Genomic DNA, 12,890 nt, shown 5'->3' with positions numbered 1-12,890 from the left:
ATGCTTCAGCAGCACATGTACCCAAATTACACCAATACAGAGATTAACATGGCAATTGCAAAGGATGATATGAAAATCTGTGAATTATTCCAGATTTTTCATTCTTCAGACGCAAGAAATGAAAAACAATTATTAAAAAGTTGATTACAAAATTACAAGTGTAACAATATATGTAATTCATATAAATAAAAGTTTGACATCAGTGTATTAAATCTTCACCTTAGAAAGGCCTTTATATAGCATAATCATTATAAAACTTTAAAATTAGACAACATTGTCATTTTATTCCAAAGAAATATACTATAAGGACCTAGTAAAAAAGGAATCTTAAACTGTTTTGGTATGGAATGCAATCTGAAATGACACATTTATTAATGAACCTATATATTATAAAACAATGTAGAATTCAAAGTCTTATATCTAGGAAAGAATAAAATAGATTATGAGCATTATACAAACAGAATACAGAATATTTTAAAGTATAATTTTTCACATAAGCACCAGAAATATCTTTAGTTTCTTTAGTACTCATTTCAACAGATAAATTAAAATTATTTCTGAATAAAAAAAGCAAAAACTCGAGGGGGTACAAGACGGTGACGGGGAAGTAGGGGAATGCCACAGCTCTCCCCAACCAAAAAGAGAGTTTGAGTTCCAACGTTTAATCTCCCCAAGAGACCGACAACAACAACAAAAATCAACATCCAGAGAAAAACAGAAATTGAAAAGAAGAATTTCATAACAGAGAAACTTGAAGACGCCTCCCCCAATGTCTATTGGCCACAAAGCAGCGTGCCAAGCCATGGCCAGCCCAGCCTGGTGGGAGTTGCCGGTGGCCCAGAGACACAGGGAGTTGTCTGCAGATCACCCGCACCAAAGACCCCTGAGGTAACAGTGTCAGACTGGCTGATCTTGACGAATGAAGAATCCTCTGAGCAGGGAACTTACACAAAGATCCCACCCCTTCCCCTCACTCTCCATTGGAGCAGAGAGGCTCCATCCCACCAAAGCCACTCAGCCCCATGGCAGGAACCTCAGAGATACATGAGATGCCCACAGAACACCAGAGCAGAACTGAAAGGAACTGGTGCTGATCCAGAGAGCGCAAACAGAGACAAAACCTAGCAATCAGTACCTGCACAGAGGCCCTCCCCACCCCTCGGGTGGAGGCCGGAGGCCCATCCCGTGGAGCGGACCCAAACAGTGTCAATGGAGGCACTGACAGAAAAGAAACACACAGAGCCACCACCTCTCAGCCTATCCCACAACCACCTCAATTGAACTGTGACTGCAATGGCAACCAACAACCTATATCACACAGAAACAACTAGCTCCAGGGTGAGTACCCTGAAGGGGACAGTGTATTCCTCAAGGGAGACAGTGTATTCCTCAAAAGCTTGTGGGAATCCGCAGAACCCCTACCCCAAAACCTGCACCACAGGACCCACTAAAACTAGAAACTTTTCAAGAGCTCCACCAGCCCATGGATCACACTCAGCTGGCCAGGCTAGAACAAGAGAGACCCTGGAAGGAAGCGTTAACGCCCAAGCCTTGAACAGCGCCTCTGGGTCAAGTCACCCAACGGTGGAAGAAATTTGAACTGTGTACTCCAAGCTGCGTAATCTAGGTGGGATACACAGCAGCACAGGTCCAACAGGTGTGCCCAGGCTGGGGTCTGGGACCAGGCCTGGGGATCTGGTGCCTGAGCAACATAACCAACTCCTCCCAACTGAAATCAGAAGCTGAGCATACGCCTCAGCAGAGGGGAGAAAAACAGGGAACTGCACTCCTGGTAATCATGCCTGTGACAGCAAAAGATGCAGGGGGTTCAGGACAAGAGAAGCTCAAACCCCACAAGAACCTGACCCATGTATTCTAGGCTAGGAATTGAACAACACAGGCCTCCAGCACCCGATAATAGTTAGGAGCTCAGGCTGGTAATGTGCTCAGCAGTACAGTGATTGCAAGAGGCCCTGGATCTGATTCCTCAGCAAAACATAAGCAGAAAGGGCCAGTTGTGGTGCTATGGGTCAAATGGTAGGGTTCCAGCCCTGAGCTGAAGAGCTGAGGGACAGCACCCAAGACCAGAGTTCAAGCCCACAAATAGCCAAAAATGTAAAACAAAACAAAACATCAGGAGACCATAGCAGACTCCAGCATTTGGGAGAGTACATCCAGCACATCTGAACTTGCCAAGAACACCTGTAGGAATAAACAGGAGCAGTCTAGGCTGCTCATCACTTGTAAAGGCGGGAACTGCCAGTGATCTACAGCAGAGAGCTGAGAATCCTGTGTGGGTCAGACCAGCAGCTGGAGGTCGGCCACCAACAGAACCGAGATCAGGTACAGACTCTCTCTACCAGCACAGAAACAGTAACCAAGCAAAGACAGACACCTATTGACCAAAACAAAATTTCAGATTAGTCTGCAATAATCCCGAATAACCATGAGAAAATCACAGAGAAATATTACAAGGTTTATCAACACCTAGGATAGCAAGCTATCTCTAAAAGCCAGCAGCAACCCAGGGGAGAGCCCCACTGGGAGCAAAGCAGGAATGGAAGACAAACACTACATCCAAGACATGCTGGAGGCAATGACTCAAGAAATAAAGTGAGAAATAGACCAGAATTTGAAAGAACACCAGGTCGAAATACCAAAAGAGGTGCAGGACATCAAACAGGAGATGCATGCAAAAATAGAGGTAGCACACACCTCACTAAGCTATGAGATAAGTGACAAAATAGAGGCAGTACACATCTCATTAAGAGGTGACATTAGTATTTTGAAAACCAACATTGAATCCATTGAAATCAACAATGAGTCCATTTCCTCCATGCAAACCACAATGGAAGCCACAGTTAACAGAGTGAACAAAATGGAATACAGAAGACACAATACATCAACTGGAACAAAAAAATGACAGATATGGAAAAATCACTTAAATTATACCAAAGGGAAATTCAAGGGCAAGCAGATAGTGTCACGAAATTCAACCTTCATATAAGAAGGTGAGGAATATCAAAGCAAGGGAATGCAACAACTATTCCACAAGATAATCGGTGAAAATTTTCCCCATCTCAAAAAAGAACATCTTACCCACATAACAGAAGCATATAGAACACCTAACATGCAGGATCCCAGGAGAAACACTTCTAGACACATTATAGAATAAATGATAGATCTGAATGAGAAGGAAACAATCTTGCATGCAGCAAAATTGAAGAAGGAGCTATACTACTATAGGAAAAATATTAGAATCACTACAGATCTCTCCACACAAACACTGAATGCAAGAAAGGTCTGGGAAAGTACCACATGAGCCCTGAGAGCCAATAACTGCCAACCCAGACTGATATACTCAGAAAAGTTAGCATTCACATTCGATGGAGAACTGAAAATTTTTAATAGCAAAGAAAAACTAAATTAATACATAAACATTAAGCCAGCGTTACAAAGACTACTAAGAGGTGGAACACAACCTGAGAAAAGCAACCAGGAACAGGGACCTGCACCCAGACAGGCATTAATAGAAGTCTATCTGAGCAAGGACAGAGGAAAGGAAAGAAGAAAAACAGTGACTATAATACATCTCTCTATACTATCTCTTAAGATTAACGGGCTTACTTCACCAATCAAAAGAAAAAGAACTGCAGTTTGGATCCTAAAACATGACCCATCCATCTGTTGCCTTCAGGAGACCCACCTCTAAGCCAAACATGCAAACAAACTCAGAGTGAAGGGTTGGAAAAGGATCTACCAATCAAATGCCCCTAGTAAGAAAGCAGGCGTAGCAATCCTTATATCTGACAAAATAAACTTGTCATTAAAATCATTACAATGTCAAACCATCCCTGCATCTCTGGGATGAAGCCTAACTGCTCATAGTGTATGATTTTTTTAATGTGTTTCTGGATTCTTTTAGCTAGAATCTTGTTAAGGATCTTTGCACCTGTGTTCATCAAGGAAATTGGCCTGTAATTCTCCTTTTTGGTTGGGTCTTTGCCTGGTTTGGGGATGAGTATGATGTTGGCTTCGTAGAATGAGTTTGGGTTAGCTCCCTCATTCTCTGTTTCTCTGAAGAGCTTGAGGAGTGTGGGTATTAGTTCTTCTTTAAAGGTCTTATAGAATTCTGCTATGAATCCATCTGGTCCTGGGCTTTTTTGGTTGGAAGACTTTTGATAGCATCCTGTATCTCGTAGGATATTGGCTTATTCAATAGGTTTCTTCTCTGCTCAGTTTGGACAACTTGGATTTCTCTAAAAATGCATTAATATCTGCCAGGTTTTCTTCCTTTAGAGATTAATTTTTGAAAATTGTCCATTAGGATTATTTGGATATCTTGGGTACGTGTTATGATTTTTCCCGTGGCATCCCTAATCCTGTTAAAATGGATTTCCTCTCTTCCTTTTTTAATTATTCTTGCAAATGGTCCAACAATTTTGTTTATTTTTTCAAAGAACCAGCTTTTTGTTTGGTTAATTTTGGCTGTAATTTTTTTTTATTTTCTAATTGGTTAATCTCTGCTCTTAATTTGGTTATCTGGCTCCGTCTAGTAACTTTAGGTTCCATTTTTTTAATGTATTTCTAGCTGTTTTAATTGCAACATGAGATTATTTACTTGGTCTGTCTCCATTTTCTTGATGTGGGCAAGGAGGGCAATAAATTTGCCCCTCAGGACTGCTTTTGCTGTGTCCCACAAGTTTCTTTGTGAGGTTTTTTTCATTTTCATTGAGTTATAGGAAATGTATTTCTTCTCTGATCTCTTCCATTACCCAGGCATTGCTAAGGAGTGTGCTGTTCAATTTGCATGTATTAGAGAAATTTCTGCGGTATGCTTTGTTACTGAGAACTGGCTTGATTCCACTATGGTCAGATAGGATACAGGGGATTATGTTATCCATTTGTATTTGCTTAAGTTTCTTGCATGAACTATGATATGGTCTATTTTGGAGAACGTTCCATGAGCTGCTGAGAAGAATGTGTACTGTGTTGTTTTATGGTGAAATACTTGGTATATGTCAGTTAATTCCGCTTGAAGTATGGCCTCACTTAATTTGGTAGCTTCTTTGCCTGTCCTTTGGTGAGAGCGGTGTGTTGAAGTCTCCTAGTATTATCATATTGGGACCTATTTTATTCTGTAAGTCAATAAATGTAATCCAACACATCAACAGAGCCAAGGTCAATAATCACATGATTTTCGCCACAGATGCAGAAAAGGCCTTTGATAAAATTCAACATTCATTCATGCTAAAGGCTCTGGAGAAAACAGAAATAGAAGGATCATTAAAACAATAAAACCATTTGTGACAGTCCAATAGCCAATATTATACTTAATGGGGAAAAGCTACAACCAATTCTCCTAAAATCAGGAAGAATGCAAGGATCCTGGAACCCTTAGCCAGGTCAATAAGGTAAGAAAAATACATGAAAGGGATCCGCATAGGGAAAGAAGAGGTTAAACTATTCCTTTTTGCAGACAACATGATATTATACTTTCATGATCCCAAAAACTCCATCCCCAAACTCTTAGAAATCATAAATCACTTCGGCAAAGTAGCAGGATACAAAATAAACCCACAAAAATCAGCTGCCTTCCTGTACACTGCCAATGTACAAGAAGAGAGGGAAATAAAGTGAGTAACCCTATTCACAATAACCTCCCCCAAAATAAAATATTTAGGAATTAACCTAACCAAAGATGTAAAAGAACTATTTAATGAAAACTATAAAAGGATAAAAAAGAAATTTCAGAAGACACTAGGAAGTGGAAAGACCTCCCATGCTCTTGGATAGGCCAACTTAATATAGTGAAGATGGCAATACTGCTAAAATTAATATACAAATTCAATGCAATTCCTATTAAAATTCTAAAGACTTACATCACTAAAAAACAGAAAACAGTCCAAAAATTCATATGGAACAACAAAAGACCTAGAATAGCCAAACCAATTCTAGGGAATAAAGACAAAATGGGAGGGATATCCATGCTGCACTTCAAACTATACTACAGAGCTATAATAACAAAGATAGCATGGTACTGGCACAAAAACAGACCAGAAGACCAATGGAACAGAATATAAGATCCAGAAATAAATCCACAGGCCTACAACCAGCTGATATTAGACAAAGGAGCCCAAGATATACAATGGAAGAAACACAGCCTCTTCAACCACTAGTGCTGGGAAAACTGTGCTGCTACATGCAGAAAACTAAAAGTGGACCCCAGCCTATCACCATGTACCAACATCAACTCAAAGTAGATTAAAGATCTTAACATTAAAACTGAATCTCTGAAACTACTGCAGGACAGAGTAGGAGAGACACTTGAACTAATAGGCACAGGAAGGAACTTCCTGAACAGAGTCCCAGGATCACAACAAATTGGAGAGAGACTCAACAAATGGGACTACTTTAAAATAAAAAGCTTCTGCACAGCTAAATCTATTGAAACCAAGCTAGAAAGACAAATAACTAATTGGGAAAAAATATTTACCAGCAATATATCGGACAAGGGGTTAACATCCAATATATACAGGGAACTCAAGAAACTAATCCCTCCTAAACCTACCAAATCAATTACTAAATGGGCAAGGGAAGTAAAGAGGGACTTCTCAGAGGAAGAAATAAAAATGGCAAAGAAACACATTAGGAAATGTTCATCATCCCTGGTGGTGAAGGAAATGCAAATAAAGACAACCATGAGATACCACCTTACCCCAGTCAGAATGTCCGACATCCTCAAGTCAGCCAACGACAATTGCTGGAGGGGATGTGGAGAAAGAGGAACCCTGTTACACTGCTGGTGGGAATGTACACTTATACAACCACTTTGGAAAGCATTCTGGAGGGTCCTTAGAAAGATAAAGATTGATCTCCCTTATAACCCAGTCATACCACTTTTAGGCATCTACCCTGAACAACAGGAACCAATATACAATGACACGTGCACCTCAATGTTTATTGCAGCACTGTTCACAATAACTAGGATATGGAAACAACCCAGATGCAGCACCACAGATGAATGTATCCAAAAATTGTGGTATCTACAAACAATGGAATATTATGCAGCCATTAGAAATGACAAAATAATGGCATTTGCAGGGAAATGGATGGAGCTAGAAGGTGATCATGTTGAGCAAGGTAAGCCAAGAGCAAAGAGACAAACAGTACATGGTCGCCCTGATAAGTGGATGCTAAATCCAAAATGTTAGGTGATACGACAAAATTAACAGGACTTAAGAAACAAAGAACTCCCACTCATCTGGTCGAAACACTACTAAATATCCCCATACTGCTGATCACATGTATGTTGTATTCTGTACACCGTTATATGTTATAAACTGTGATAGACAATTTGCTCCAGGAAAGTTAGAATGAACTTATGACTTTAAATGAGCATCATTATTTCACAATACTGTGAAATTTGGGAAGTTATGTAATCACTTAATCACAATTAAAATGAAAGAACCTCAGGGAAGTAAGGAAGGAAGGGATGGTAGGGGGAAAATAATAGAGGGGGTAACAATGCTCAATAGGAAGTGTACTCATTACCTTGCTCATGTAACTGTAACCCTCTGTATAGTATCTTTATAATAAAAAATTAAAAAAGATCCAATCAACAGTAAAAAAAATAAACTAAAATCAATACAAAAAGACAAGGATGGACACTACATATTAATACAGGGAACAATACAAGAGGAGGATATTACCATCATCTACCTATCATTCCCCAAACATCGGTGCACCCAAATATGTTAAGCAAATACTCTCAAACTTAAAGAAAAAAATAGATCCAATATGATAATACTAGGAAACTTTTAACACCCCAATCTCACCAAAGGACAGGTCTACCAACCAGAGAATTGGCAAAGAAGCTATCGAATTAATGAGGCCATACTTCAAGCAGAACTGACATTTACCAAGTATTTCACCCTAAAACAACACAGTACACATTCTTCTCAGCAGCTCATGGTACTTTCTTCAAAATAGACCATGCAAGAAACTTAAGCAAATTCAAGGAGATTGACATAATCTCCTGTATCCTACCTGACCATAGTGGAATCAAGTTAGTTCTCAATAACAAAACATACTGCAGAAATTACTCAAATACATGGAAATTGAACAGCTCACTTCAAAGCAATGCCTGAGTAATGGAAGTGATTAAAGAAGAAATTAAAAAATTCCTACAACTCAATGAAAATGAAAATACCTCTCAAAAACCTTTTGGGACACAGCAAAAGCAGTCCTGATGGACAAATTTATTGCCATCAGAGCCCACATCAAGAAAATAGAGACAGACCAAGAAAATAATCTCATGTTGCAATTAAAACAGCTAGAAAAACATGAAAAAATGGAACCTAAAGTTACTAAACAGGGCCAGATAACCAAACTAAGAGAGGAGATTATTGAAATAGAGAATTGGAGAATCATAGCCAAAATTAACTAAACAAAAACTGGTTGAAAAAATAAATAAAATTGATAGATATTTGGCAAGATTAATTTACAAAAGAAGAGAGGAAATCCATTTTAACAGGATTAGGGATGCCACGGGAAAAATCACAACACGTACCCAAGATGCCCAAACAATTTTAACAGACTACTTTGAAAAGTTATATCCTCTAAAAAAAGAAAACCTGGCAGAAATGGATGCATTTTCAGAGAAATACAAGTTTCCCAAATTGAGCAAAGAAGAAGTAAATCAATTAAATAAGCCAATATCCTACAAGGAGATACAGGAAGCAATCAGAGGTCTTCCAACAACAAAAAAAGCCCAGGACCATATGGATTCGCAACAGAATTCTATACGACCATTAAAGAAGAACTAACACCTATACTCTTCAAGCTCTTCAGAGAAACAGAGAAGGAAGGAGCTATCCCAAACACATTCTATGAAGCCAATATCACATTCATCCCCAAACCAGGCAAAGACCCAACCAAAAAGGAGAATTACAGGCCAATTTCCTTGAGGAACACAGGTGCAAAGGTCATTAACAAGATTCTAGCTAACAGAATCCAGAAACGCATAAAAAAAACCATACACTAAAACCAAGTAGGCATCATCCCAGAGATTCAGGGATGGTTTAACATATTTAAGTCAATAAATATAATCCAACACATCAACAGAGCCAAGGTCAAGAATCACATGATTATCTCCACAAATGCAGAAAAGGTTTTTGATAAAATTCAACATTCATTCATGCTAAAAGCTCTGGAGGCAAAAGAATAGAAGGAATATTTCTTAAAACATTAAAAGCCATTTACGACAGATCAATAGCTAATACTATACTTAATGGGGAAAAGCTACAACCAATTCTCTTAAAATCAGGAACGGGGCAAGGATGCCCACTGTCTCTACTCCTGTTCAATATAGCCCTGGAACTCTTAGCCAGGTCAATAAGGCAAGAAAAAGACATTAAAAGATCTGTTTATGGAAAGAAGAAATTAAACTATCCCTTTTTGCAGATGACATCATACTATACCTTCACAATTCCAAAAATTCCATCCCCAAACTCTTAGAAATCATAAATCACTTCGGCAAAGTAGCAGGATACAAAATAAACCCACAAAAATCAGTTGCATTCCTGTATACTGACAATGTACAAGCAGAGAGGGAAATAAAGGAAAGCAAGCTCATTCACAATAACATCCCCCAAAATAAAATATTCAGAAATTAACCTAACCAAAGATGTAAAAGAACTATTTAATGAAAACTATAAAAAGTTAAAGAAAAAAATTACAGAAGATACTAGGAAATGGAAAGACCTCCCATGCTCTTGGATAGGCAGACATAGTGAAAATGGCAATTCTGCCCAAATTAATATACAAATTCAGTGCAATTCCTATTAAAATCCCAATGATGTATTTCTCTGACAGAAAACAGTCCAAAAATTCAAATGGAACCACAAAAATCTAGAATATCCAAAACTATTCTAGCAAATAAAGACAACATGGGAGTTATATCCATGTCGCACTTCAAACTCTACTATAGAGCCATAATAACAAAGACAGCATGGTACTGGCACAAACACAGACCCGAAGACCAATAGAATAGAATAGAAGATCCAGAAATAAATCCACATGCCTACAGTCAGCTGATATTTGACAAAGGAACCAAAGACAGACCATGGAAGAAACACAGCCTCTTCAACCACTAGTGCTGGGAAAACTGGGTGGCCATATGCAGAAGAATAAAAGTGGACCCAGCATATCACCATACACCAACATCAGCTCAAAATGGATTAAAGACCTTAGTATTAAACCTGAAACTCTGAAACCTCTCCAGGCAGAGTAGGAGAGACACTTGAACTTATAGGCCCAGGAAAGAATTTCATGAACAGCGTCCCAGGGTCACAACAAATTGGAGTGAGACACGACAACATGGGACTGCCTTAAAATAAAAAGCTTCTGCAAAGCTAAAACTATCGCAACCAAGCTAGAAAGACAACCAATTAATTGGGAAAAAATATTTACCAGCAATATATCCAAAAAGGGGTTAACATCCAGTATATACAGGTAACTCAAGAAACTAATCCCTCCCAAAGCTAACAAACCAATTACTAAATGGACAAGGGAACTAAAGAGAGACTTCTCAGAAGAAGAGATAAAAATGGCAAAGAAACACATTAGGAAATGTTCACCATCCCTGGTTTTGAAGGAAATGTAAATAAAGACAACCATGAGACACCACCTTACCCCAGTCAGGATGTCCGACATCCGCAAGCCAGCCAATGACAAATTCTGGTGGGTATGCGGAGAAAAAGGAACCCTACTACACTGCTGTTGGGAATGTACACTCATACAACCACTTTGGAAAACAGTCTGGAGGGTCCTAAGAAAACTAAATATTGACCTCCCTTATGACCCAGGCATAGCACTTCTAGGCATCCATCCTGAACAACAGTAACCAGTATACAAGGACACATGCACCTCCATGTTTATTGCCATACTTTTCGTAATAAGCAGGATATGGAAAAGACCCAGATGTCCCACCACAGATGAATGGATCCCAAAATTGTGGTATCTGTACACAATGGAATACTATGCAGCCATTAGAAATGACAAAATAATGGCATTTGCAGGGAAATGGATGGAGCTAGAAGGTGATCATGTTGAGCAAGGTAGGCCAAGAGCAAAGAGACAAACAGTACATGGTCTCCCTGATAAGTGGATGTTAAAACCAAAATGTTAGGTAATACGATAAACTTAACAGGACTTAAGAAACAATCTGATCGAATCTCTACTAAATAACCCCATGCTGCTGATCACATGTATGTTGTATATGTGTACAATGGAGGGGAACCAGGAAGATGACATAGAACTAGAGGGAATCAGGGAAAAATCCATCAGCTGCACTGGACATTGACCAAAATGAACTAAGCAAGTTAATGGCAGGGATGGGAGGGAGGAAACCCGTGGGAAAACAGGAACAGCTGATGTTATACAAAACAAAAAAATGTACATACCAACCAATTTGGAAGGAATAACTGTATCGCAAAGCTCATAGAACTCATAAATGTTATAGACTGTGATAGACAATTTGCTCCAGAAATGTTAGAATGTGTTTGTGACTTTAACTGAGCATCACTATTCCACAATACTGTGAAATTAGGGAAATTATGTAACCACTTAATTACAATAAAAATAGCAAAACTCTCCAGAAATCATTATAGATGTATACAACTAACTCTTGAATACATTTTGACATCAAAGTCAGGCAATTCACTTGGAAGACTTCCATGGAATCCATTAATTGTTACAATAAGCTATTGTTGTTATTTGGATTGTGAAAATATTTTATATGGAAATAAAGAATGCAATGGCATTTTTGAAATTTAATAAACTTAACCGAACCATTATGACTTAGGAGAGCAATTTTTGCAGCCTTGCAAAACTTCAAAGAGATAGTGATACATACTTATCCTTTTGGCAATATCAAATACAGTTTCTTCCAAGTTGTTTTTCAGACCTGATTTGACATAATGGTTCAACAGAAGCAGATCCAACATGTCTTTGCTATCTCTATTCCCAGCAGCAAGATGCAAGGGGGCCATTGGTATCTGCATCATGATGAAGTAAGAAAAAAGCCACTCTAGTATTATTCCACATATAAGCACTGCCCAGGGTTGTCCAACCATCTACAGTTATTGCATGAATATCTGCCGCTTGAGCCAACAAGTAATGGACAGTGTCTATGTGTCCACTGTAGGCTTCCTGATGAATATGGGTATACTCATCGTCATCCCTAGTATTCACATGAGTGGCCTTTTTGGAAAGTAGTCTCCACAATGTAATAACCTGATTATTTTCAGCAGCCCAAAGAAGAAGTTTGCATGGATCCTACTACATTTTTTTTGCAATTGATACCATTCCTCACTTTTTCATCAAGTTTCTCATATTCCTTAGAATTGCCTAACTAGAGACTTTGAGTGACAGTGGGAATGAGGCGTCCATGTATTTCCCTAATAGTTCACATTAGTTGAACTGTTCAGAAAAATCCTGTGACTTTTCTGCATCTGTTTTTTCACCATTATTTATTTTTCCTTTTTACATTTTTACTATTCGAAATTATTCTAACTGGATAGTAGGGAATTGATGGATAGCAGAGGAAAGATTTTCCTCCGTATTCAAAGATACAGACTGAAAATAAGGACCAGTAGTGTCTTCATGTGCAGATTATTCTATGAATGAGAAAAGATGAAATAATGCCTTCTATATAAATCATTTGGGAAATGGCAGAGCAGAAAGTAAAATGATGCAACCAAAAATATAAAAGCAAAATAAATTACAATCATTATAGAGCAATCCTATTATCTATGAGAAACATTAAAGAGAGAGGAAGAGAGACAGATGTGTAATGACCTAGATAGCCACAAATGCATGCCTCTGAT

General features: G+C 38.6%; 1 pseudogene; it reads left to right on the top strand.

Annotated features, from left to right (window-relative positions):
- LOC138830092 (U6 spliceosomal RNA) lies at positions 1-99 on the top strand (annotated as a pseudogene).
- Positions 100-12,890: the final 12,791 nt, after the last annotated feature.

This window comes from Dipodomys merriami, unplaced genomic scaffold (assembly GCF_024711535.1).
Source record: "Dipodomys merriami isolate MVZ:Mamm:240054 unplaced genomic scaffold, mDipMer1.0.p SCAF_183, whole genome shotgun sequence".
NCBI lineage: Eukaryota > Metazoa > Chordata > Mammalia > Rodentia > Heteromyidae > Dipodomys > Dipodomys merriami.
Note: the sequence above shows the minus strand (reverse complement) of the source record. Positions and strands in the feature narration are given on the sequence as shown.